The sequence below is a fragment of the Moschus berezovskii genome, chromosome 14, assembly GCF_049115385.1.
Source record: "Moschus berezovskii isolate FMDL1 chromosome 14, NW_MosBer_1.0, whole genome shotgun sequence".
NCBI classification, from domain to species: Eukaryota; Metazoa; Chordata; class Mammalia; order Artiodactyla; family Moschidae; genus Moschus; species Moschus berezovskii.
The window spans coordinates 9,611,817-9,637,666 of NC_142473.1; the positions used below are offsets into that span (position 1 = coordinate 9,611,817).

General features: G+C 42.7%; 1 long non-coding RNA gene across 1 annotated transcript; it reads right to left on the minus strand.

Moving 5' to 3' along the window:
- Window positions 1-2,588: 2,588 nt before the first annotated feature.
- On the minus strand, window positions 2,589-25,663 carry LOC148775535 (uncharacterized). The gene is made up of 3 exons (XR_016038958.1): window positions 25,546-25,663; window positions 6,590-7,934; window positions 2,589-3,698 (listed from the first exon to the last, which is right to left on the minus strand). It is a non-coding gene; the product is annotated as an uncharacterized LOC148775535 (long non-coding RNA).
- Between the last annotated feature and the right edge of the window lie 187 nt (window positions 25,664-25,850).

Here is a 25,850-nt window from a genome sequence, read left to right on the forward strand (position 1 = left end):
TCTTCAGTCTTACAGAATATCTCCAAGGGAATGTGCAGCCTTTGGAAGGGGTGTGTTAATCTCTTTTATTCACAAGTGGGCAGGGACAAACCATCTCTCCAAGAGCCGAACAAAGGCACCTTAGTTTACAGTCCAGCTGAGGGACAGGGTCCTCCTGGCAAGCCATTGAGTATGATTATAATACTAAAAAAAAAGGAACAGTCTCCAACATGGAGTCCGAATTGGCTTCCTCCCTGCAACAGACTATGCTAAAGTCTTTGTGTGGATCCCAACAAACTGTGGAAAATTTTTAAAGAGATGGGAATACTAGACCACCTTACCTGCTTCCTGAGAAACCTGTATGCAGGTCAGGAAGCAACCGTTAGAACTGGACAACAAACTGGTTCCAAATTGGGAAAGAAGTATGTCAAGCCTGCTTTTGTGATGCTGCTTATTTAACTTCTATGCAAAGTGAAAAAAGAAAAAAGTGAAAAGTCGCTCAGCCATGTCTGACTCTTTGCGACCCCGTGGACTGTAGCCCACTAGGCTCCTCTGTCCATGGGATTCTCCAGGCAAGAATACTGGAGTGGGTTGCCATTTCCTTCTCCAGGGGATCTTCCTGACCTAGGGATTGAACCCAGGTCTCCCACATTACAAGCAGATGCTTTAACCTCTGAGCCACCAGGGAAGCCCAAATATTTATTTGAGGCCCTTTTTTTGGGGGGGGGGGCAAGAACACTGGAGTGGGTTGCCATTCCCTTTTCCAGGAGATCTTCCTGACCCAGGGATTGAACCCGGGTCTCCCGTATTGTACATCATGCCAAATGCTGGGCTGGAAGAAGCACAAGCTGGAATCAAGATTGCTGGGAGAAATATCAATAACCTCAGATATACAGATGACACCACCCTTATGGCAGAAAGTAAAGAAGAACTAAAGAGCCTCTTGATGAAAGTGAAAGAGGAGAGTGACAAAGCTGGCTCAGGTTGAGTGAAAAACTCAACACGGAAAAAATTAAGATTATGGCATCTGGTCCCATCACTTTACAGCAAATAAATGGGGAAACAATAGAAACAGTGACAGAATTTATTTTCTTGGGCTCCAAAATCACTGCAGATGGTGACTGAAACCATGAAATTAAAAGACGCTTGCTCCTCGGAAGAAAAGCTTTGACAAACCTAGACAGCATATTAAAAAGCAGAGACATTACTTTGCCAACAAAGGCCCATATTGTCAAAGCTATGGTTTTTCCAGTAGTCATGTATGGATGTGAGATTTGGACTATAAAGAAAGTTGAGTGCTGAAGAATTGATGCTTTTGAACTGTGGTGTTGAAGAAGACCCTTGAGAGTCCTTGGACTGCAAGGAGATCCAACCAGTCGATCCTAAAGGAGATCAGTCCTGGGTGTTCATTGGAAGGACTGATGCTGAAGCTGAAGCTCCAGTACTTTGGCCACCTGATGCGAAGAACTGACTCCTTGGAAAAGACCCTGATGCTGGGAAAGGTTGAAGGCAGGAGGAGAAGGGGATGACAGAGGATGAGATGGTTGGATGGCATCACTGACTTGATGGACATGAGTTTGAGCAGATTTTGGGAGTTGGTGATGGACAGGGAAGCCTCATGTGCTGCAGTCCATGGGGTTACAAAGAGTTGAAGTCGCTGAGCGACTGAACTGAACTTGATGACTGCAACGGAAACAGTGATCAAATCTGCAAGAACTGCATGCATGAATTACCTCTTTAAGTATTGTTTAGAACTCTATATTCAAAAAATTATTTACACATATTCATGTCAGTTACTAAGACCTTAGGTGGTAGCATAAAAAGTTATTTCCATGTTGTAGAAGAGGTAACATTTTTTAACATTCCTTTTGTAGAAAGAAACAAAAAGAATTAAAATAGATTTATTTCAACACTGTGGATAAAGAATGTCTCCTGTAATATCAGTAAACAAAAAATGCTGCAGTCACCAAGCCATTAGCAACTGCAGACACTCCCAAGTGTGCACTCTGAGGGAACTCAAGATGGGAAAGAACAGGGTACTGGCCCCAGACAGTTAAGATGCATATCAAAGGAATGATTTCAATGAGCCCAAACTCTTGCATCTTCCCCTATGCACATGAATGTGTGCTCAGTGGCTCAGCGTATCTGACTCTTTGCAGCCCCATGGATGCCTGCCAGACTCCTCTGTCCCTAGAAAAGTCCTAAATTCATCAACTTGAGATGTCCAGGTTTTTCTTTAATTAATAGTAATCTTCTGATGTTTCAAAACTACCTGGGTTTTGCAAAATCGCACATATCCTAGCTACTTCTTTACCTCTTGGAACAGTTCCTCAGAGCTACCTGAGAGTCTGTCTCTCAGGTTTAAGTCCTCAGTAGGTACACCAAATAAAACATAATTTTCAACTTTTAGATTGTGCCTTTTTTCCTCAGTTGACAATACTTTTCTTTAAAGAAATTGACAAACCAAGCGCAGGGCTCTCAGAAAAATTCACCTGATCATTGATTTGTGCTAGAGGCCACAAGTTCAAATTTCACAGGAGACAGGCAAGTAGCAGAGATCAATGAGGCCAGCTGGGAATAAGATAACTAAAGGCCAGAGGGGCTGTTTGGAGAGGGTGTACTGCTTAAGGGTCATAGCGATTTCAAAACTCCAGCTAGTTGAGAGTTTGCATCTGGTATTATCAGATCTTTTAATATTTCAAAGAAAATCAGAATTTTTCATAGCAGTGTTGCAAGAACAGGGGCCCCTTCCAGGGCCCAAGAGTGGGCTCTTGTTTAGTACTCGGAAATGAATTGTCTGAATTCGTGCTAACAAAGAAAGAGATTTTATTGGAAAGGAACACCCAGGTGCACAGAGCAATAGGGAAAGGGAACACAGGAGAACTGCTTGGCCACCTGGCTCTCAGTCTCAAGTTTTGTGGTAGTAGGCTTCGTTTCTAGGTCATCTCTGACTTAGGATTCTTCCTGGTTGCTTGCACATCACTCAACCAAGACAGATTTCAGCGAGGAGGATTCTGGGAGGTTGGTAGGAAATATAGACTGGTGTCTTGTCTCTGCATTTGACCTTTCCCCATTTTTTTCTGGTTGGTGGTAGATTGTTAGTTCCAAGTTCCTTACCTGGACCTCCTGTTGTAAGACAACTCCTGTAAGTCGTTAGGTAACTATTGTGCCTGGCCAGGGCGGGCAATTTAAGTCAGTGGTTCTCCTAACAGTAATAAACTCAGGTTGTACATTTTAACAACCAATTCCTTTAAAACCTTAAATGCTATGTCGGTAGACATTGCACAAACCAAACAAAACTCACCTTCTAGCTGGATTTGTCTGACAGCCTCCCATTTGCCATTTTTGGGTTTCACTGTCTTCACAGAGTTCCAGTGGACTAAGTCTAACACATCCTTCACCACCCAAATCAGTCCTCTCTTCTTCTGCTAGCACTTTGGCCATCGTATTATAGAAAATTAGAGTTCAAAGATTTTTTAAAAAATCTTATTGAAATTTCTCAATTTCTTATAGCAAAATATATCCGTTCCGTTCCGTTCAGTCGCTCAGTCGTGTCCGACTCTTTGCGACCCCGTGGACTGTAGCCTACCAGGCTTCTCCGTCCATGGGATTCTCCAGGGAAGAATACTGGAGTGGGTTACTATCTCCTTCGCCAGGCGATCTTCCCGACCCAGGGATCGAACCCGGGTCTCCCGCATTGGAGGCAGACGCTTTAACCTCTGAGCCACCAGGGAAGCAAAATATATATAACATAAAATTTGCCACTTTAACCATTTTATGTGTACAATTTGGTGTCATTAATTACATTCAGGAGGGTGTGCAACCATCACCACTAGCTTTTTCCAAAGGTTTTTCATCACCCTAAACAGAAACTCTGTACCCATTGAAGAATTAACTCCCCACTACTTCCTCCCCTAGTCCCTGATAAATTCTAATCCATTTTCTGTCTCTATAAATTTGCCTATTTTAGGTACCTCACAGAAATGGAATCATACAATATTTGTCCTTTTGTGTCTGTCTGATTTCACTCAGCATAATGTTTTCAAGGTTCATCCACATCACTACATGTATTAGAACTTCAACTGAGTAATATTCCATTGTATGTTGTGATATTGTGATTTATATCAGGAAATAGGCTTTGGGTTGGCCAAAAAGTTCATTAGAATTTTTCCATAAGATGTTACAGAAAAACCCTAACAAACTTTTTGGCCAACATGACATTTGATCTTTGTTCCCATTTCTAGCACAGGAGTTTTAAAAACATTTGGCAGCTTCTGAGTGGTGAAAGAAATAGAGGCTTCATTTGTCATGTTAATGAGGTGACTTTCGGAATGCCTGTAGGTCAGCTAAGACTGGGTGCTATTTGCCAGGGCAACCAACCCTGTGATTGGAGGGTTGGCACTTTCAGCCCCTTCGCCTGACCTTCAGATAGGGGAGAGGGGCTAGATGTTGAATCATCACCACTGTCTATTGATTTAATCAATCGTGACTATTTAATAAGGCCTCCATAAAAATTCAAAAGGACAGAGTTTGGAGAACTTTCAGCTTGGTGACTCTGCCGGAGATTGGTACATCTGGAGAGGGCGTGAAAGCTCAGTGCCCTTTCCCCATACCTTGCCCTTGCACCTCTTCTGTCTGGTTGTCCCTGGGTTATATCCTTTGATAACAAAACCACAATCTGGTACATAAAAGAGTTTCCTGAGTCCTGTGAACCACTCAAGCAAATTAACCAAATCCAAAGAGGGGATCATGGGAACCTCTGATTTATAGTCAGTTGGTCACAGGCACAGGTAACAACCTGGACTTCTGATTGGCATCTGAAGCCCAGGGCAGTCTTGTATGACTAAACCCCTGGCCTGTGGAATCTGATTCTATCTCCTGGTAGGAAGTATCAAAACTGAGTTAAAATGTAAGACACCTAACGGTATCAAAGAATTGTTTGTTGGGAAACTCTCTCTTGTCACCATGGAACTGTTTTCAGAACCATTTGTATGCATATAGCACATTTTGTTTACCTATTTCTCTTTGAATGGACACTTGGGTTGTTTCTACCATTTGAATATTGTGAAAAATGTTGCTGTAAACATTGATTTTAAAATATGTGCGTTCAATTTTTATTCTTTTGGGTGTATACCTAGGAGTAGAATTGCTGGGTAATATGAAATTCTATATTTGACTTTTTGAGGACCTGACAATCTGTTTTCTACACCAGTCACATCATTTTACATTCCTACCAACAATGCATGTAAGTTCCTCATTTTTAAGATGAAGAAAACAAGGGCAAAACTGGTTAGATAGATTGACCATAGACATAGAAAGTCAACTACAGATCTTGTAGTAGCATGCAGCCATAGGCAGCCCCAGCACACTGCCTCTGCTGTGTACAGTTAGCTAACTCCCTGTTACCAGGCAACAGTTACCATGAGAACATCAGTGGGCCCATTCAGCCAGCGTGAGTAGTAGTTATCAAGTGGACAGCGAGGTAAGAGGTAGATTCGAACTTTCTCCCCAGGGTCATCCTGCTGGTGAGCTGGGGGCCCAGGGATAGGCTGGGGGCTGTGTTTTTCAGGGTTCCAGAACCCTCGCCTAGGTCACCCCCTGGCCAGTCCAGGCCTTGAGCAGGTGATGAGCTTCTTCAGCAGCAGCAGTGTGCAAAGGATGTAGACTGTAGGACCTGACCTGGGCAGGTTGAGAAGCCTGAGCGCCAGCTGAGTTGGGTGATTGACTCCCTCAACAATGACAGCTGGGCAAGGTCTGGGGACCTGGCCCCGAGGGAGCTGCCAACTGAGCTCTGCCTCTTCAGCCAGGGCTCACCCCTTAGAAGGTGAAAGGTGTGCCTTGGGACCTTGCCCTTTCTCATCAGAACAGACAGTAACATTTATTTGGTGGAGATAAATAGAAACACTCTTACCTTACCATGACCTGACCTCAATAATAAAGGAACTGACACCAAAAACTTTGTTTGCAACAACTACATGCCCCTTCCTCGCCTTTTCTGTAAAAGGGCTTTGCTGAGAGCTTTCGAGGAGTTTGAGATTTTTAAGGCATGAGCCACCCATCTCCTCACACGGTCCTCAATAAACCTTTCTCTGTTCCAAACTCCAATGTTTTGGTATTGTTTGGCCTCACTGTGCTCAGGCACACAGGCTTGTGCTTTGGTAACAAGCTGACAAGAGAAAGCAAGTATCTTGACTCCTAGTACAATTCCCTTTTAAAGGTTAACTCCACTAGGATTTAACTCAGATGTTCAGGCTAATGACAGCACTATCTATACAAAGAGTGGGCCACTGGAAACAGATCAGTAGATATATCGGAGGACACAACAACAGTATTGGAGGAAAGAATTTGAGTTAAGTTCTGGATTTTCCTCTCCATATGGAGAGAATTCTGTTTTGTTCTTCTTTAGGTCTCAGCTCTGAGAGAAGATAAAGTCATACTTGTCTTTAGCCTGATACCTAACTATAGAATAATCATAGAAATATTTTTATATCATTATTAGTCTTACCATTCTAAACTAAAGGCTTTAAAAAAAATTCCTTGAAATGCAATAAATATTTATTTTAGAGGAGTTGGAAAATTCAGAAAGGTAGAAAGGAAAAGAAAAGGGTACCTGTTGTTGTTCAGTTGCTAAGTCATGTCTGACTCTTTGCAACTCCATAGACTGCATCACACCAGGCTTCTCTGTCCTTCACTATCTCCCTGAGTTTGCTCAGACTCATGCCCATTGAGTCAATAATGGCAACTAAACATCTCATCCTCTGTCGCCCTCCTCTCTTTTTGCCTTCAATCTTTCCAAGCATCAGGGTCTTTTCCAGTGAGTTGGCTCTTTGCATCAGGTGCCCATAGTACTGAATCTTCAGCTTCAGCATCAGTCCTTCCAGTGAAAATTCTGGGTTGATTTCCTTTAGAATTGACTGATTTAATCTTCTTGCAGTTTAAGGGACTCTCAAGAATCTTCTCCAGTACAATGCAAAAGCATCAGTTCTTCAGTGTTCAGCCTTCTTTATGGTAAAACACGTACAGGCATCTGTACGTGACCACTAGAAAAACCATAGCTTTGACTATATAGATCTTTGTTGGCAAAGTGATGTCTCTGCTTTTTAATATGCTGTTTAGGTTTTCCATAGCTTTGCAGTCTCCATCTGCAGTGATTTTGGAGCAGAAGAAAATAAAATCTGTTACTGCTTCTACTTTTTCCCCTTCTATTTGCTATGAATTGATGGTACCAGATGCCATAATCTTAGCTTTTTTCATGTTGAGTTTCAACCCAGCTTTTTCACTCTTTTTCACCCTCAAGAAGTTCTTTACTTCCTCTTCACTTTCTGCCTTCACAGTGGTATTATCATCTGCATATCTGAGGTTCTTGATGTTTCTCCCGGCAATCTTGAGTCCAGCTTGTGCTTCCTCCAGCCCAGCATTTCTGATGATGTACTCTGCAGGTAACTCAAATAAGCAGGGTGACAATATACAGCCTTGTCCTACTCCTTTCCCAATTTTGAACCAGTCAGTTGTTTCATTTCTGGTTGTAACTGTTGCTTCTTGACCTGTATATACCTTTCTCAAGAGACAGGAAAGGTGGTATTCCCATCTCTTTAAGAATTTTCCACAGTTTGTTGTGATCCAAACAGTCAAAGGCTTTCACTTAGTCAATGAAGCAGAAGTATATACAAATATAGATATAGATACATAGGTGTATAGATATGTTGGGAATTCCCTTGCTTTCTCCATGATCCAGCAAATGTTGGCAATTTGATCTCTAATTTCTCTGCTTTTTGTAAACCCAGCTTGTTCACCGGGAATTTCTTGATTCATGTATTGCTAAAGCCTAGCTTGGAGGATTTTGAGTATAACCTTGCTAGCATGTGAAATGAGCACAACTGTATGGTGGTTTGAACATACTTTGGGACTGGAATGAAAACTGACCTTTTCCAGTTCTGTGGTCCTTGCTGAGTTACCTAGAGAGACAGAAAAATAACTATTAACTTTTTAGTACTTTTTTCCAGGCTTCCCCCCCCAAATATGGTGTTTTTGTTTGGTATATATGGTTGAAATCATAGAACCTTAAAGCTTAAGAAAATTATTACAATTTGGGAAGCAAGCTTAAAAACAGAATAAGGATAAATGAACATTTCAGGGTTTAGAAAAGCACCCAACATAGAGTTAGGACTCCTTCCTAGCAAGTCATGGCCCTCACCGTCTTATGACACTCCTTTGGTGGCGTGTTCTTACTTGCCTGTCCACATGCAAAGGTGTCATTTATCTAAACGTATAAGCTCCAAGGACATGGCCACACACTATACTATTTTGTTTCTTCCTCCATGCCATGTAGAGTGCTACAAACACAGTAGGTCCTCAGTAAAGAATTTCTGAATGCTCATTACTGATTTCAGACCATCTTCAAAGTTAACACTCCTCAGACTCTCCATTAAGGGTAATCTAACCCAGGACCTGCAGGACCCAGTCTTGTCAGGGCTTCACATTCTGTGACCTTTGGTTCAGTAATCAAAGATAATTTAAAGTCATCTGGGAGGCTTCCCTGGTGGCTTAATGGTGAAGAAACTTAACGCAGGAGACACGGGTTTGATCCCTGGGATGGGAAGATCCCACATGCCTCAAAGCAACTAAGCCCATGCACCACAACTAGTGAGCCTATATTCTGGAGCCCAGCAACTGCAATTACTGAGCCTTCATACCATGAATCCTGAAGCCCACATGCCCTGGAACTCATTTTCCAGCAACAAAAGAAGCCACCACAATGAGAATGTACTGGAAGTAGAGAGTAGCCCCCACTTACGACAACTAGAGAAAAGCTTATGTAGCAATGAAAACCTAGCACAGTCCATAAATAAAAAAATAATTAACTGATTTAAAATAAAAGTCATCTGAATCTTTACTTCCATTACTCGAATGTTATAGGAAATTCAACTTGTAACCCATAATAACACTTCTTAAAACCTCCTTTGCCCCATTATTTTCACTTTAGTACATCTCAAGTCCATGGCTAACTTAAAGCCCCAGTCTCAAAATCTTCACCAAAAATTCTCTCTCAACTTCATCCTCTATGGTTCTTGGTTTCACGTTTCTTCCCCTTTAACATCCGATTTCTTCTTTCTTTCAGCCAAAAAGTATAGTCATTTATATCATTTTGGCGTTCTCTTATTTCTTTTTCCTACTCATTTCTTCAGCTCAGTCCCTCTCTCCTCAGGCTCTGATTGTGCATCAGGAAAGCTCAGGAATAGAGCTGCACACTCAGCCCCTCTCTTGGAAGGAGACTCAGAAGTTAGGACCGGGAGACAAGGAGGCAGAGAAAGTGGGAGGAGCCATAAGTGTTTATAGTGTACTGTCTTTCTTTTATTCTCATCACATGATGAAATTCTCACATATTATTTACTTGGGATGGACTACATGAAAGTTCTTTGGAAAAACAGGTGTCTAGTTGTAAAGGGAAAATGATGAAATTTTCTTTGATAAAGGAGGTCACTACCAACTCACCCTCTCTCCTTTAGGATGTCACATTGAAGGTATATGCTAAGTCTGAAACATAGGGTCTGATCTTTTGGTCTTAAAAAACAGTCACAGGATGTCTGACCCTTGAAACTGCAAACATTCCTCTGGGATTAGCTCAGAGGTCTCTCATGGGTATAATAACATAATTACAAGGTATATCATCTTGTGTCTCAGAGATAAGTTTTCATTTTTCTTTTCTACTTTCTGCATATACTTGTGTGAAAATCTCTCCAAACTTGGTATTCACTGTTGTGATATCTGATGTGCATGTTATCACTGATAATGTTTCAGTTCAGTTCAGTCACTCAGTCATGTCCGACTCTCCGCGACCCCATGAATCACAGCACGCCAGGCCTCCCTGTCCATCACCAACTCCCTGAGTTCACTCAAACTCATGTCCACAGAGTCGGTGATGCCATCCAGCCATCTCATTCTCTGTCGTCCCCTTCTCCTCCCGCCCCCAACCTTTCCCAGCATCAGAGTCTTTTCCAGTGAGTCAACTCGTCGCATGAGGTGGCCAAAGTATTGCAGTTTCAGCTTTAGCATCAGTTCTTCCAAAGAACACCCAGGATTGATCTCCTTTAGAATGGACTGGTTGGATCTCCTTGCAGTCCAAGGGACTCTCAAGAGTCTTCTCCAACACCACAGTTCAAAAGCATCAATTCTTCAGCGATCAGCTTTCTTCACAGTCCAACTCTCACATCCATACATGACCACAGGAAAAACCATAGCCTTGATTAGACGGACCTTTGTTGGCAAAGTAATGTCTCTGCTTTTTAATATACTATCTAGGTTGGTCATAACTTTCCTTCCAAGGAGTAAGCGTCTTTTAATTTCATGGCTGCAGTCAGCATCTGCAGTGATTTTGGAGCCCCAAAAAATAAAGTCTGACACTGTTTCCACTGTTTTTCCATCTGTTTCCCATGAAGTGATGGGACCAGATGCCATGATCTTTGTTTTCTGAATGTTGAGCTTCAAGCCAACCTTTTCACTCTCCTCTTTCACTTTCATCAAGAGGCCTTTGAGTTCCTCTTCACTTTCTGCCATAAGGGTAGTGTCATCTGCATATCTGAGGTTATTGATATTTCTCCCAGGAATCTTGATTCCAGCTTGTGCTTCTTCCAGCCCAGCGTTCCTCATGATGTACTCTGCATATAACTTAAATAAGCAAGGTGACAATATACAGCCTTGACGTACTCCTTTTCCTATTTGGAACCAGTCTCTTGTTCCATGTACAGTTCTGACTGTTGCTTTCTCAACAGTAAAATTACATTCTCTCGTCTATACTGGTATAGAGCGTGGGCTCCCAACCAATGCCAGTCCACGGCCTGTTAGGAACTAGGTCGCACAGAAAGAGGCGAGCGGCAGGTGACTGAGGGAAGCTCCCCCATGGTTACAGCCACTCCCCACAGCTCCTTACCGCATAACTGCCTGAGGCCCACCTCCCATGAGATCAGCATCAGATTCTCAGAGGAGTGAACGCTACTGGGCTTCAATCATCCCCAAACCAACACTCACCTCCCCACCTTTCACGGAAAAATTGTCTTTCACAAAACTGGTGCTTGATGCCAAAAAAGATTGGGGATTGCTGGTATGAAGGGGTCTTTTGTTGGAGTCTTTGCTACCTTTCCCCAGCATTATGATATGGCCCTCCAAACAACCGTGACTTCTATTTAACTATGATTCTTATTTGATCTCTTCCTCCAGTTCAGTTAATACCCAAAGTGCACTCTTGCCGAGTGAGAGCAAACTTAGGTAATAACCAACACTACTTGACAACAGGTACCAACAGATAATCACCAAAACTTTTTGTTCTCCTCAGCTATCTCTGCATGCATTCTTGACGGACTTTGCTATAAGACTCCAAATGACAGGAGGACAGTAGAACCGAGTTCAGAAAGTGTGACTGAATATTCCAGGACAAGGGATATGGAGCCACCACTCATTTAGTTCTGAAGCCACAAAACTAGGATTCTGCCTTAGTTCTCTTTCCCTCAAACAAAACATCTGATTGACTCCACACTTAACCCACACGCCCAATGCATTCAGTTCTTCCATTTTCACTACTTCTACCCTCATTTAAGGCAGCATGCACCAGCCTCCTAATTGAACTTCCTGTTTCTATTCTGGCCTGTCTCTATAGCAGCTGGTGTAACCATTTATAAAAATACAAACCATAACACGCTATTGCTAACTTTTTAATGGTTTTTCATCATATTTAAATTAACACCCAATTCCTCACCTGAAAAGCCCCAAGCCTCATTTACATCTCTTTGCTTCAGCCACACTTGCTTGCTTTCTGTTCCCCCAACACACCAAGCTTGTCTAAAATGTACTTTCCCCTGGTTTTCACGTGGCTCTTTTTATCGACTCAGTTCAGTTCAGTCACTCAGTTGTGTCCGACTCTTTGCGACCCCTTGGACTGCAACATGCCAGGCCTCCCTGTCCATCACCAACTCCTGGAGTTTACTCTAAGTCATGTCCATCAAGTTGGTGATGCCATCCGACCATCTCATTGAAGGTGTTATTTGAACTTTTACCTACTTAGAGAGGACTTACCTATTAATTCTAAAGTAACTGCCAGTTGTTCTCCATCACAGTGTTGTGTTTTGTCAGGATGACACTTTTCTAGTTGTTTCTTGAATATATGTGTGTGCCTTCAATTGCTCAAACTTTTGTTGAATGAATGAATGGTAAGCCTTACTTTTCTGTTTCCTAGATGGGAGAGGAAACACTGAGCAAGAATTAAGAGTCTAAGAACTTTACATCAGATTTTTCTTTAACTTCCTCACAACAGCTATTTTATCTACTTCAAATTCTCCATCATTATTAACCCTTACTATAGAATGGCCTGGGGATTTAGGCAACTAACTCCATATGAAGGTTTGAAGAAATAAAAACACCAAAGAATGGGATATGTGGCAGTGACTTTAAACACGAAAGGAAAGTCTGCCAATTCCTATAGCTTCCTATAGAGAAGCAGTCAAAGTAGGAGCTGATAAACAACCTGGGAATAACATTGGAAATGCCCATGGAACTCTCCGGTGCCCACCACCTGAAGTCTCTGAACTCGGACCTCACCTTCCTACTGCCTCACACAACATAATCCTGCTCACATCCATGCTGAACAGTCTCCATCACCACCACTCTCCCAACAAAATCCTTCAGATTCAGACACAGCTCTCCAATTCCTTTTTTTTTCCCTTTGGTGGGGGGGCAGTGGGGCACTGGGTCTTGGGATCTAGTTCACTGATTGAGCCCAGGCCCCTTGCATTAGGAGTTCAAAGTCTTGGCCACTGGACAACCAGGGAAGTCCCTCCAATTCCTTTTTGAGAAGTCAGTCCTTAAAACCCTTAATCCACTAAGAACTTTCTTCTCTGACTTCCTTGTTTCAAAAGGAAAATCCAGTAGGAGTTCATTGGTTTTTCTTTGTTTTTCTTTACCATTACTTGTACATTTGGGTTTTTTGTTTTGTTTTGCTTTATTTTTACTTTTAAATATTCATTGGAAGAACTGATGCTGAAGCTGAAGCTCCAATATTTTGGCCACCTGATGCGAAGAGCCAATTTACTGGAAAAACCCTGATGCCAGGAAAGACTGGGGGCAGGAGGAGAAGGGGATGACAGAAGATGAGATGATTGGATAGCATCATCGACTCAATGGACATGGGTTTGAGCAAATGCCAGGAGATGGTGAAGGGCACGGAAGCCTGGCGCACTGCAGTCCATGGGGTGCAAAGAGTCGGACACAGCTGAGCGACTGAACAGCAACAATTTTTACTTTTACTCTTGTCTTAATCTTAGAATCCTATATAGCATCAAACAAAAGATACCAGTGAGAGTTTTTGTTTTGGTTTGTCCGGATTACAGATTCACACTCTGGCTGTAGTTCGTACTCCGAAGGGAAAAAACAAGAAGATAAAACTAAAAGGAGAGGAAAGAAGCAGGTGTGACAAAAAGAGGGGCTCGAATATATAAAGAAAGGAAGCAGGGTGCAAAAGAGGAAAGAGACCCCAAAAATCAGCTTTCATTGTGAAGACTTGATCACAGTTTCTAACACATCATCAGTCTGCTAAAATGGAAGTCGACAGGAAATAGGCAGGATCAGGGAAGGGGCCACAGGCCAACTGACACTGTTGTGTTAAATCTTTCCACTGCCTTGCCTTATTTGCAGTTACCTCTCAGTCTAAAAGTCAGGCAGATTCTGATTTGTCCTTCACAAGTATGGCTTTCTCGACAGATTTATATATAGGTAGAAAGTAATAATCATCTGTGAACATCAAACCAGATGAGCTTTCCTTTCTCACCTCTTTCTTTTCACAAATAAAAATATAGTGTGGGATATACATAAGTTTCGGTGGGAAAACATGAACTCTCAGTAACTTTCGTATAGTCATAATAGAAGCAGTTTCTGTCATTCCTATCCAGAAATTAACTCATTCTGAAACCACTCACTGAGTCTATCATTTTATGTGACAGGTAGATCCCGATTATTCACTGCTATTTCCTAGCACCTAGCGCAGTGTCCAGTACGTGTCATGCGTGTAGTAAGTTTTTGTATATTTTCTGATAGAGTAAAAGAATCAATGGTAGTTCTAATCTCTGGTACACCCCTCAGTTCAGTTCAGTTCAGTCACTCAGTCGTGTCCGACTCTTTGCGACCCCAGGAATCACAGCACGCCAGGCCTCCCTGTCCATCACCAACTCCCGGAGTTCACTCAAACTCATGTCCATCGAGTCGGTGATGCCATCCAGCCATCTCATTCTCTGTCGTCCCCGTCTCCTCCCACCCCCAATCCCTCCCAGCATCAGACTCTTTTCCAGTGAGTCAACTCGTTGCATGAGGTGGCCAAAGTATTGGAGTTTCAGCTTTAGCGTCAGTCCTTCCAATGAATACCCAGGATTGATCTCCTTTAGAATGGACTGGTTGGATCTCCTTGCAGTCCAAGGGACTCTAGGTGATCTTAAATCAAAGATACAGACATATGGGAAATACAGGATGGTTTTCTTGAAAAGGACATAACTGAGGGAGAAGCGTACCAGAGCTTTGCTGCTCTGTTTATCTCTATCTAAAATTCATTCCATGAATAGAAACCGAATGCCTTCTATGTGACAGGAAGTGTGTTATACCCTAAGGTACAAATATAAAGACACAGACCCTGGCTCCAATGCATGCTTTTCCATTATCCCATCATAGCCTCTAATCACATTCTCTTAGATACTAGGCTGTAACTGTCACTATAACGGTCTTGCCACTATACTGGAAGTTCTGTTAGGACCCAGCCCATCACACAGCAAGCACTAAATAACAGCTGGTAAAGCATCTAATGGAGATAGTAGCCTCCCAAGGGAAAAGGACATAATCAACCATATAAAGTCAGGATTCTTAGTTGTGGAAAAAAAAAGCTGACTCTGGCTGAGATAGCAGAAAAGGAGCATGTTGAAGATATTGGGTGGCTCTCAGAATTATTGGAGGATAAAGAGAAACATCACAGAGGTTAGGCCTCCAGAAATGATGCACAAAACCAGCAGAACCAGACCAGTGAGGAAACCGTCTCCATTGCAGTTCCCTGCCAACACCACTTCTGCGTCAGAAACTCAGTCTTGCAACCCTTGAGAAACTACTGCTGCTGCTGCCAGGACTACCAACAAAGTCAGCCACCTCTAGAGCTACTCTATCACATGCCAAAGAACCAGAGAGCATCTCTTGTTCACGGAAAGGCAGGTTGAGCCTGAATTGTGAAATGCTTGGACAGATGGGCACACATCAGAACAGCTTATTCCTAAACCAGATTCCGGAATTAAATGGGGGCAATGCTAGTCACTGACGTGACTTTGACATGTCTCTTTGAGACGCCATGGACCATAGCCCGCCAGGCTCCTCTGTCCGTGGAATTCTCCAGGAAAGAATACTGGAGTGGGTAGCCATTCCCTTCTCCAGAGGATCTTCCCCACCAAGGGACAGAACCTGGGTCTCCCACATTGCAGGCAGATTCTTGACCATCTGAACCACCAGAGAAAGCTAAATGTGCAGTGCTTGCTTTTGGTATTTGCACATATGGTTGAATCAACAGATGAAAGTCTGTAAATTCAGAATGGATTGCCCCAGTTAACTTCTATGATTAGTCATGTCTACAGTTCAATCAGTTCAGTCACTCAATTATGTCCAACTCTTTGTAACCCCATGAACCGCAGCACACCAGGCCTCCCTGTCCACCCTGTCCATCACCAACTCCCAGAGTTTGCCCAAACTCATGTCCATTGAGTCAGTGATGCAATCCAGTCATCTCATCCTCTGTCACCCCCTTCTCCACAGTCCTCAATCTTTCCCAGAATCAGGGTCTTTTCCAATGAGTCAGCTCTTCACATCAGGTGGCCAAAATATTGGAGTTTTAGCTTCAACATCAATCCTTCCAATGAACACCCAGGACTGATCTCCTTTAGGATGGACTGGTTGGACCTCCTTGCTGTCCAAGGGACTCTCAAGAGTCTTCGGCAACAGCACAGTTCAAAAGCATCAATTCTTCAGCCCTCAGCTTTCTTTATAGGCCAACTCTCACATCCATACATGACTACTGGAAAAACCATAGCCTTGACTAGACGGACCTTTGTTGACAAAGTAATGTCTCTGTTTTTTAATATGCTGTCTAGGTTGGTCATACTATAATGGTAATCCAAATCTATGCCCCGACCAGGAATGCTGAAGAAGCTGAAGTTGAACAGTTCTATGAAGACCTACAAGACCATTTTAGGAGACCGGAATGCAAAAGTAGGAAGTCAAGAAACACCTGGAGTAACAGGCAAGTTTGGCCTTGGAGTACAGAATGAAGTAGGGCAAAGGCTAATAAGAGTTCTGCCAAGAGAAATGGTCATAGCAAACACCCTCTTCCAACAACATAAGAGATGACTCTACACATGGACATCACCAGATGGCCAACACCGAAATCAGATTGATTATATTCTTTACCACCAAAGATGGAGAAGCTGTATACAGTTAGCAAAAACAAGACCGGGGGCTGACTGTGGCTCAGATCATAAACTCCTTATTGCCAAATTCGGAGTTAAATTGAAGAAAGTGAGGAAAACCCCTAGACCATTCAGGTATGATCTAAATCAAATCCCTTATGATTATACAGTGGAAGTGAGAAATATATTTTAGGGACTAGCTCTGACAGAGTGCCTGATGAACTATGGACAGAGGTTCATGACACTGTACAGGAGACAGGGATCAAGACCATCCCCAAGAAAAAGAAATGCAAAAAAGCAAAATGGCTGCCTGAGGAAGCCTTCCAAATAGCTGTGGAAAGAAGAGAAGCAAAAAGCAAAGGAGAAATGGAAAAATATACTCATTTGACTGCAGAGTTCCAGAGAATAGCAAGGAGAGATAAGAAAGCCTTCCTCAGCGATCAATGCAAAGAAATAGAAGTCATGTCCACAATGATAGACTGAACCTGAGATCAGAAAGTATACAATCTCTCATAACATATTTTGGGGAATTTAACTGCAATATCAAGGCTTTTATGTCATGAAATCTGGGTCAGGTACCAAAAGAACCAACAATATTTCGATCTGCAACATTTATAGTGTTGGGGTTGGGGTGTGGCTGGATCTTATGTGCCCTGGATCCTTCTCAACTAAGGGTTTCCCACCCAAATCAGGACTCAATTTTTGTCATTCTCTTGCATCAGCCATGGGTTACTACAGGTTATTTCAGAGTTCTAGCAGAAACAAAATGCAGACTTTAGGAATACTGCAAGTCAAAACAGGTGAGTATTACTGGCTCCAAGAGCTGAAGAGACAATTAGGCAAAAACTATTCGAAACAGGTTATTCCATCACAGCAGACGCCTTCTCCAAGGAGAGAATGGACTAGGTTCAGTTCAGTTCAGTCGCTCAGTCGTGTCCGACTCTCCGCGACCCCATGAATCACAGCACGCCAGGCCTCCCTGTCCATCACCAACTCCCAGAGTTCACTCAAACTCATGTCCACAGAGTCGGTGATGCCATCCAGCCATCTCATTCTCGGTTGTCCCCTTCTCTTCCCATCCCCAACCTTTCCCAGCATCAGAGTCTTTTCCAGTGAGTCAACTCGTCCCATGAGGTGGCCAAAGTACTGCAGTTTCAGCTTTAGCATCAGTCCTTCCAATGAACATCCAGGATTGATCTCCTTTAGAATGGACTGGTTGGATCTCCTTGCAGTACAAGGGACTCTCAAGAGTCTTCTCCAGCACCACAGTTCAAAAGCATCAATTCTTCGGTGATCAGCTTTCTTCACAGTCCAACTCTCACATCCATACATGACCACGGGAAAAACCATAGCCTAGACTAGACAGACCTTGGTTGGCAAAGTAATGTCTCTGCTTTTTAATATACTATCTAGGTTGGTCATAACTTTCCTTCCAAGGAGTAAGCATCTTTTAATTTCATGGCTGCAATCAACATCTGCAGTGATTTTGGAGCCCCCAAAAATAAAGTCTGACACTGTTTCCACTGTTTTTCCATCTATTTCCCATGAAGTGATGGGACCAGATGCCATGATCTTTGTTTTCTGAATGTTGAGCTTCAAGCCAACCTTTTCACTCTCCTCTTACTGTGCAAATTCGGTCTTGCCGGCCATACTTTCCTCTGAATAGCTACCAATTCTTCCGTGTCCCTCTGCCGCCATCCCCCCTACCTCCGCCCCAGAGTCCACTTTAATAACCGCTTTAGGCACGGAAACTGTCTAGAGAAGCCGGGAACCTGTGAAAGAAGATGGGGTATAATTTGGGGTATAGAGATCATGGATGTCTTTCGTATAAAGTGAGTGAAGTCGCTCAGTCGTGTCCGACTCTTTGTGACCCCATGGACTGTAGCCCACAGGCTCCTCCATCCATGGAATTTTCTAGGCAAGAGTCCTGGAGTGCGTTGCCATTTCCTTCTCCAGGGGATCTTCCAGACCCGGGGATCGAACCCGGGCTTCCCGCATTGCGGGCAGACGCTTTAGACCGTCTGAGCCACCAGGGAATCATAAACGAATTTGTCACAGAACAAGATGGCAGAGGAATAGGACGGCGAGACCACTCTCTTCTCCACAAATTCATCAAAAGAACATTTGAACGCGAGTAAAGTCCACAAAACAACTTCTGAATGCTGGCAGAGGACGTCAGGCACCCAGAAAAGCAGCCCATTGTCTTCGAAAGGAGATTTTTTTAAAACCCACAGATTACCCGCCAAACGGTAAATCCCAGCGGAGAAGCAGCGCAGACGCCTGCAGACGCCATTAGCAAGCGGGGGCTGGGCAGGGAGGAGCCGGCTGAACTGCCTAGAGAGAGGACTGGGCTTGAATGCCGCGAAAACAATTTGAGAGAACTGGGGAGAGCAAAGCAGACTGTGGGATAGCTTCCCCACGAAAAGGCGGAAAGCTCTAACCTATGACTCGGCCAGCCCCGCTCACAGAATAAAGGACTGAGCAGAGTGAGCCGGCTGCGGTCGGCCCATCCCCCATTCCCCGCCGAGACAGGCAGGGAGCGCAGCCAGAGCCGGAGCGGGCAACCACGGACCCAGAAAGGCATCCGATACAAACTGCAGGCAGGCTTGTTGCTATTCAGGACTTCTTGGGCTCGGGCCGGTCGATATCCCCCTGAGAAGGTGCGCCGGTTGTACACCCAGAAAACTGAGTGGCGGGGACTGGGGAGGCGATAAGTCGCAGAGACCGCGCTCGCCAAACACCTGGTCCCCAGAGCTGCTCGGACCAGGGAAGGCACAAAACGCAGGCCCAACCAAGTCTGCGCCTTTGTGGAGTAACTGAAAACCTGAACTTGAGCCGCTCAGACCTGGGAAGTGCATACAACCCGGTGCCGGCCTCGGACAGTTCCCGGCAGAGCAACTTAGAGCCTGTGCAGTATAGACTGGGACAGCATACGGGCTGTGAGCTGGGGCAAACCCAGTGTGGCCGAGACGCTGCGAGCACTCCCCACAGACACCAGAGATAATCGACTGCAGCGTTCCTCCCTTCCCAGAACAGGACTGAACAACTGAGCCTTAAAAAGTGTCCACCCACCCCCTAGTATCAGGGCGGAAATTAGACACTGAAGAGACCAGCAGACAGAAGCTAAAACAGAGGGAACCACCTTGGAAATGACAGATAGAGACGTCTAGAGACTACTCCGAGAATAAGACCAAAAACCAGAGGCAAGAGGCTTAAGCCCGAATCCTGAGAACACCAGAGAAGTCCTGACTCCAGGGAACATTAATCAATAGGAGCTCATCAAACGTCTCCATACCTACGCTAAACCCAAGGGGCAACAAGTTCCAGAGCAAGACATACCACGCAAATTCTCCAGTATTACAGGAAACTAGCCCTGAGCTTCAATATACAGGCTGCCCAAAGTCACTCCAAACCCACTGACATCTCATAACTCATTACTGGACACTTCATTGCACTCCAGAGAGAAGAAATCCAGCTCCACCCACCAGAACACCAACACAGGCTTCCATAACCAGGGAACCTTGACAAGTTACCTGTCCAACCCCACACACAGCAAGGAAACTACATAATAAGGAGAACTCCACAAATGGCCAGAAGAGGGAAAGGCCACCCCAAGCAAAGAATTATAAGCAAGATGAAGAAGCAGAGAAATACCCAGCAAGTAAAGGAACAAGATAAATGCCCACCAACACAAACAAAAGAGGAAGATATAGGGAATCTACATGAAAAAGAATTTCGAATTTTGGTGGTGAAAATGATTCAAAATCTTGAAAGCAAAATGGAGTTACAGATAAATAACCTGGAGAAAAGGATTGAGAAGATGGAAGAAAGGTTTAATAAGGACTTAGAGGAAATAAAAAAGAGTCAATATACTATGAATAATACAATAGATGAGATCAGAAACACTCTGGAGGGAACAAACAGTAGAATAACAGAGGCAGAAGACAGGATAAGCGAGCTAGAAGATAGAATTGTAGAAATAAATGAAACAGAGAGGAAAAAAGAAAAACAAATTAAAAGAAATGAGAACAATATTAGAGACCTCTGGGACAATGTTAAACGCTCCAACATTCGAATCATAGGAATCCCAGAAGAAGACAAAAAGAAAGACCATGAAAGAATACTTGAGGAGATAATAGTTGAAAACTTCCCTAAAATAGGGAAAGAAATAATCACCCAAGTCCAAGAAACCCAGAGAGTCCCCAACAGGATAAACCCAAGGCGAAATACTCCTAGACACATATTAATCAAATTAACAAAGATCAAACATAAAGAACAAATATTAAAAGCAGCAAGGGAAAAACAGCAAATAACACACAAGGGGATTCCCATAAGGATAACAGCTGATCTTTCAACAAAAACTCTTCAGGCCAGGAGGGAATGGCAAGACATACTTAAAGTGATAAAAGAAAATAACCTACAGCCCAGACTACTGTACCCAGCAAGGATCTCATTCAAATATGAAGGAGAAATCAAAAGCTTTACAGACAAGCAAAAGCTGAGAGAATTCAGCATTACCAAACCAGCTCTCCAACAAATGCTAAAGGATCTTTTCTAGACAGGAAACACAGAAAGGGTGTATAAACTCGAACCCAAAGCAATAAAGAAAATGGCTACGGGATCGTTCTTATCAATAATTACCTTAAACGTAAATGGGTTGAATGCCCCAACCAAAAGACAAAGGCTGGCTGAATGGATACAAAAACAAGACCCCCATATATGTTGTCTGCAAGAGACCCACCTCAAAACGAGGGACACATACAGACTGAAAGTGAAGGGCTGGAAAAAGATATTCCATGCAAATAGAGACCAAAAGAAAGCAGGAGTAGCAATACTCATATCAGATAAAATAGACTTTAAAACAAAGGCTGTGAAAAGAGACAAAGAAGGAAACTACATAATGATCAAAGGATCAATCCAAGATGAAGATATAACAATTATAAATATTTATGCACCCAACATAGCAGCACCGCAATATGTAAGACAATTACTAACAAGTATGAAAGGGGAAATTAACAATAATGCAATAATAGTGGGAAATTTTAATACCCCACTTACATCTATGGATAGATCAACTAAACAGAAAATTAACAAGGAAACACAATCTTTAAATGATACAATAGACCAGTTAGACCTAATAGATATCTATAAGACATTTCACCCCAAAACAATGAATTTCACCTTTTTCTCAAGTGCACATGGAACCTTTTCCAGGATAGATCACATCCTGGGCCATAAATCTAGCCTTGGTAAATTCAAAAAAGTTGAAATCATCCCATGCATCTTTTCTGACCACAATGCAGTAAAATTAGATCTCAATTATGGGAGAAAAACTATTAAATATGCCAACATATGGAGGCTGAACAACACGCTGCTGAACAACGAACAAATCATACAAAAAATCAAAAGAGAAATCAAAATATGCATAGAAATGAATGAAAATGAAAACACAACAACCCAAAACCTCTGGGACACTGTAAAAGCAGTGCTAAGGGGGAAGTTCATAGCAATACAGGCACACCTCAAGAAACAAGAAAAAAGTCAACTAAATAACCTAACTCTACATCTAAAGCAACTAGAAAAGGAAGAAATGAAGAACCCCAGGGTCAGTAGAAGGAAAGAAATTGTAAAAATTAGGGCAGAGATAAATGCAAAAGAAACAAAAGAGACTATAGCAAAAATCAACAAAGCCAAAAGCTGGTTCTTTGAGAAGGTAAATAAAATTGACAAACCACTAGCCAGACTTATCAAGAAACAAAGGGAGAAGAACCAAATCAATAAAATTAGAAATGAAAATGGAGAGATCACAACTGACAACACAGAAATACAAAGGATTATTAGAGAATACTATCAGGAATTATATGGCAATAAAATGAATAACCTGGAAGAAATGGACAAATTCCTAGAAAAATACAACTTTCCAAAACTGAACCAGGAAGAAATAGAAAATTTGAACAGACCCATCACAAGCACGGAAATTGAAACTGTAATCAAAAATCTCCCAGCAAACAAAAGCCCAGGTCCAGACGGCTTCACAGCTGAATTCTACCAAAAATTTAGAGAAGAGCTAACACCTATTCTACTCAAACTCTTCCAGAAAATTGCTGAGGAAGGGAAACTTCCAAACTCATTCTATGAGGCCACCATCACCCTAATCCCAAAACCTGGTAAAGACCCCACAAAAAAAGAAAACTACAGGCCAATATCACTGATGAACATAGATGCAAAAATCCTTAACAAAATTCTAGCAATCAGAATCCAACAGCATATTAAGAAGATCATACATCATGACCAAGTGGGCTTTATCCCAGGAATGCAAGGATTCTTCAATATCCGCAAATCAGTCAACATAATACACCACATTAACAAACTGAAAAATAAAAATCATATGATTATCTCAATAGATGCAGAGAAAGCCTTCGACAAAATTCAACATCCATTTATGATAAAAACCCTCCAGAAAGTGGGAATAGAAGGGACATACCTCAACATAATAAAAGCTATATATGACAAACCCACAGCAAACATTATCCTCAATGGTGAAAAACTGAAAGCATTTCCCCTAAAGTCAGGAACAAGACAAGGGTGCCCACTCTCACCACTACTATTCAACATAGTTCTGGAAGTTTTGGCTACAGCAATCAGAGCAGAAAAAGACATAAAAGGAATACAAATTGGAAAAGAAGAAGTAAAACTTTCACTGTTCGCTGATGACATGATCCTCTACACAGAAAACCTTAGAGACTCTACCAGAAAACTACTAGAGCTAATCAATGATTATAGTAATGTTGCAGGATATAAAGTCAACACACAGAAATACCTTGCATTCCTATACACTAATAATGAGAAAATAGAAAGAGAAATTAAGGAAACTATTCCATTCACTGTTGCAACGAAAAGAATTAAATACTTAGGAATATATCTACCTAAGGAAACAAAAGACTTGTACATAGAAAACTATAAAACACTACTGAAAGCAATCAAAGAGGATACTAATAGATGGAGAAATATACCATGTTCATGGATTGGAAGAATAAATATTGTAAAAGTGAGTATACTACCCAAAATAATTTATACATTCAATGCAATCCCTATCAAGCTACCAAAGATATTTTTCACAGAACTAGAACAAATAATCTCACAATTTGTATGGAAATACAAAAAACCTCGAATAGCCAAAGCAATCTTGAGGAAGAAAGATGGAACTGGGGGAATTAACCTGCCGGACTTCAGGCTCTACTACAAAGCCACAGTCATCAAGACAGTATGGTACTGGCATAAAGACAGAAATATAGATCAATGGAACAAAATAGAAAGCCCAGAGATAAATCCACGCATCTATGGACACCTCATCTTTGACAAAGGAGGCAAGAATATAAAATGGAGAAAAGACAGTCTCTTTAACAAGTGGTGCTGGGGAAACTGGTCAGCCACTTGTAAAAGAATGAAACTAGAACATTTCCTAACACCATACACCAAAATAAACTCAAAATGGATTAGAGAGCTAAATGTAAGACCAGAAACTATAAAACTCCTAGAGGAGAACGTAGGCAAAACACTCTCCGACATAAATCACAGCAGGATCCTCCATGACTCACCTCCCAGAATATTGGAAATAAAAGCAAAAATAAACAAATGGGACCTAATTAAAATCAAAAGCTTCTGCACAGCAAAGGAAACTATAAGTAAGGTGAAAAGACAGCCTTCAGAATGGGAGAAAATAATAGCAAATGAAGCAACTGATAAAGGATTAATCTCCAAATTATACAAGCAGCTCCTGCAGCTCAATTCCAGAAAAATAAATGACCCAATCAAAAAATGGGCCAAAGAACTAAACAGACATTTCTCCAAAGAAGACATACAGATGGCTAACAAACACATGAAAAAATGCTCAACATCCCTCATAATCAGAGAGATGCAAATCAAAACCACAATGAGATACCATTTCACACCAGTCAGAATGGCTGCTATCCAAAAGTCTACATGCAATAAATGCTGGAGAGGATGTGGAGAGAAAGGAACCCTTTTACACTGTTGGTGGGAATGCAAACTAGTACAGCCACTATGGAGAACAGTGTGGAGATTCCTCAAAAAATTGGAAATAGAACTGCCATATGATCCAGCAATCGCACTCCTGGGCATACACACCGAGGAAACCAGAATTGAAAGAGACACGTGTACTCCAATGTTCATTGCAGCACTGTTTATAATAGCCAGGACATGGAAGCAACCTAGATGTCCATCTGCAGACGAATGGATAAGAAAGCTTTGGTACATATACACAATGGAGTATTATTCAGCCATTAAAAAGAATACATTTGAATCAGTTCTAATGAGGTGGATGAAACTGGAGCCTATTATACAGAGTGAAGTAAGCCAGAAAGAAAAACACCAATACAGTATACTAACACATATATATGGAATTTAGAAAGATGCAAATGATAACCCTGTATACGAGACAGCAAAAGAGACATAGATGTATAGAACAGGCTTTGGGACTCTATGGGAGAGGGTGAGGGTGGGATGATTTGGGAGAATGGCACTGAAACACGTATGTTGTCATATGTGAAACGAATCACTAGTTCAGGGTCAATGCATGTTATAGGATGCTCGGGGCTGGAATGCGGGGATGACCCAGAGGGAAGATAAAGGGAGGAGGGAGGTGGGAGGGGGGTTCAGGAGGGGGAACTTATGTAAACCCGGGGCAAATTCATATCAATGTATGGCAAAACCAACCAATATAATATTGTAAAATAATTTGCCTCCAATAAAAAATAAATTAATTACATAAAAAAAATAAAGATAGTAACGCATTTCAAAAAAAATAAAATAAAACCATAAAAAAAAAATAAAAAAATAAACGAATTTGTCGAGTTCTCCACCCTTCGCTCCATCTTAGGCTAGATCACTCAGAAAAAAACAAGCAAACTTAACCCTCTGACGGCCCAGGACCCCTCAAAGGGGATCCCATCTACTCCAGCTTCTTTCCTGGACCTCCCTTTACGCCGCCCTCGCCCAAGGCTTCTCCCTGTCACTGGAAGCCGCAAGCATCCCCCGCGCCACACCAGAAAACTACTCTTCAAAGACTTCCTACCGAACCCAGCAAAGTCCGGCGCGCTCGCTATCCGGAGAGGCAGCAGGTGCTCGCTTTTTTCCAAAATAAACGAAACTGCCATTTCCGGGGAAGAAAAAAAGGAACCTGAAGTGTTCTGGGGCTCGTAGAGGCGCGCCGGACGGGGAGGCGGCGAGGAGAGCCCCGCGCGCCCAATCGCAAGCCCCGCCCCGGCCCCGCCCCGGCCCCGCCCCTCCGCCTCGGTCCGGCCCCGCCCCGCCACACCGCCTCGGCCCCGGCCCACCGCCCCGGCCCCGCCCCTCCGCCTCGGTCTCGCCCCGCCCCTC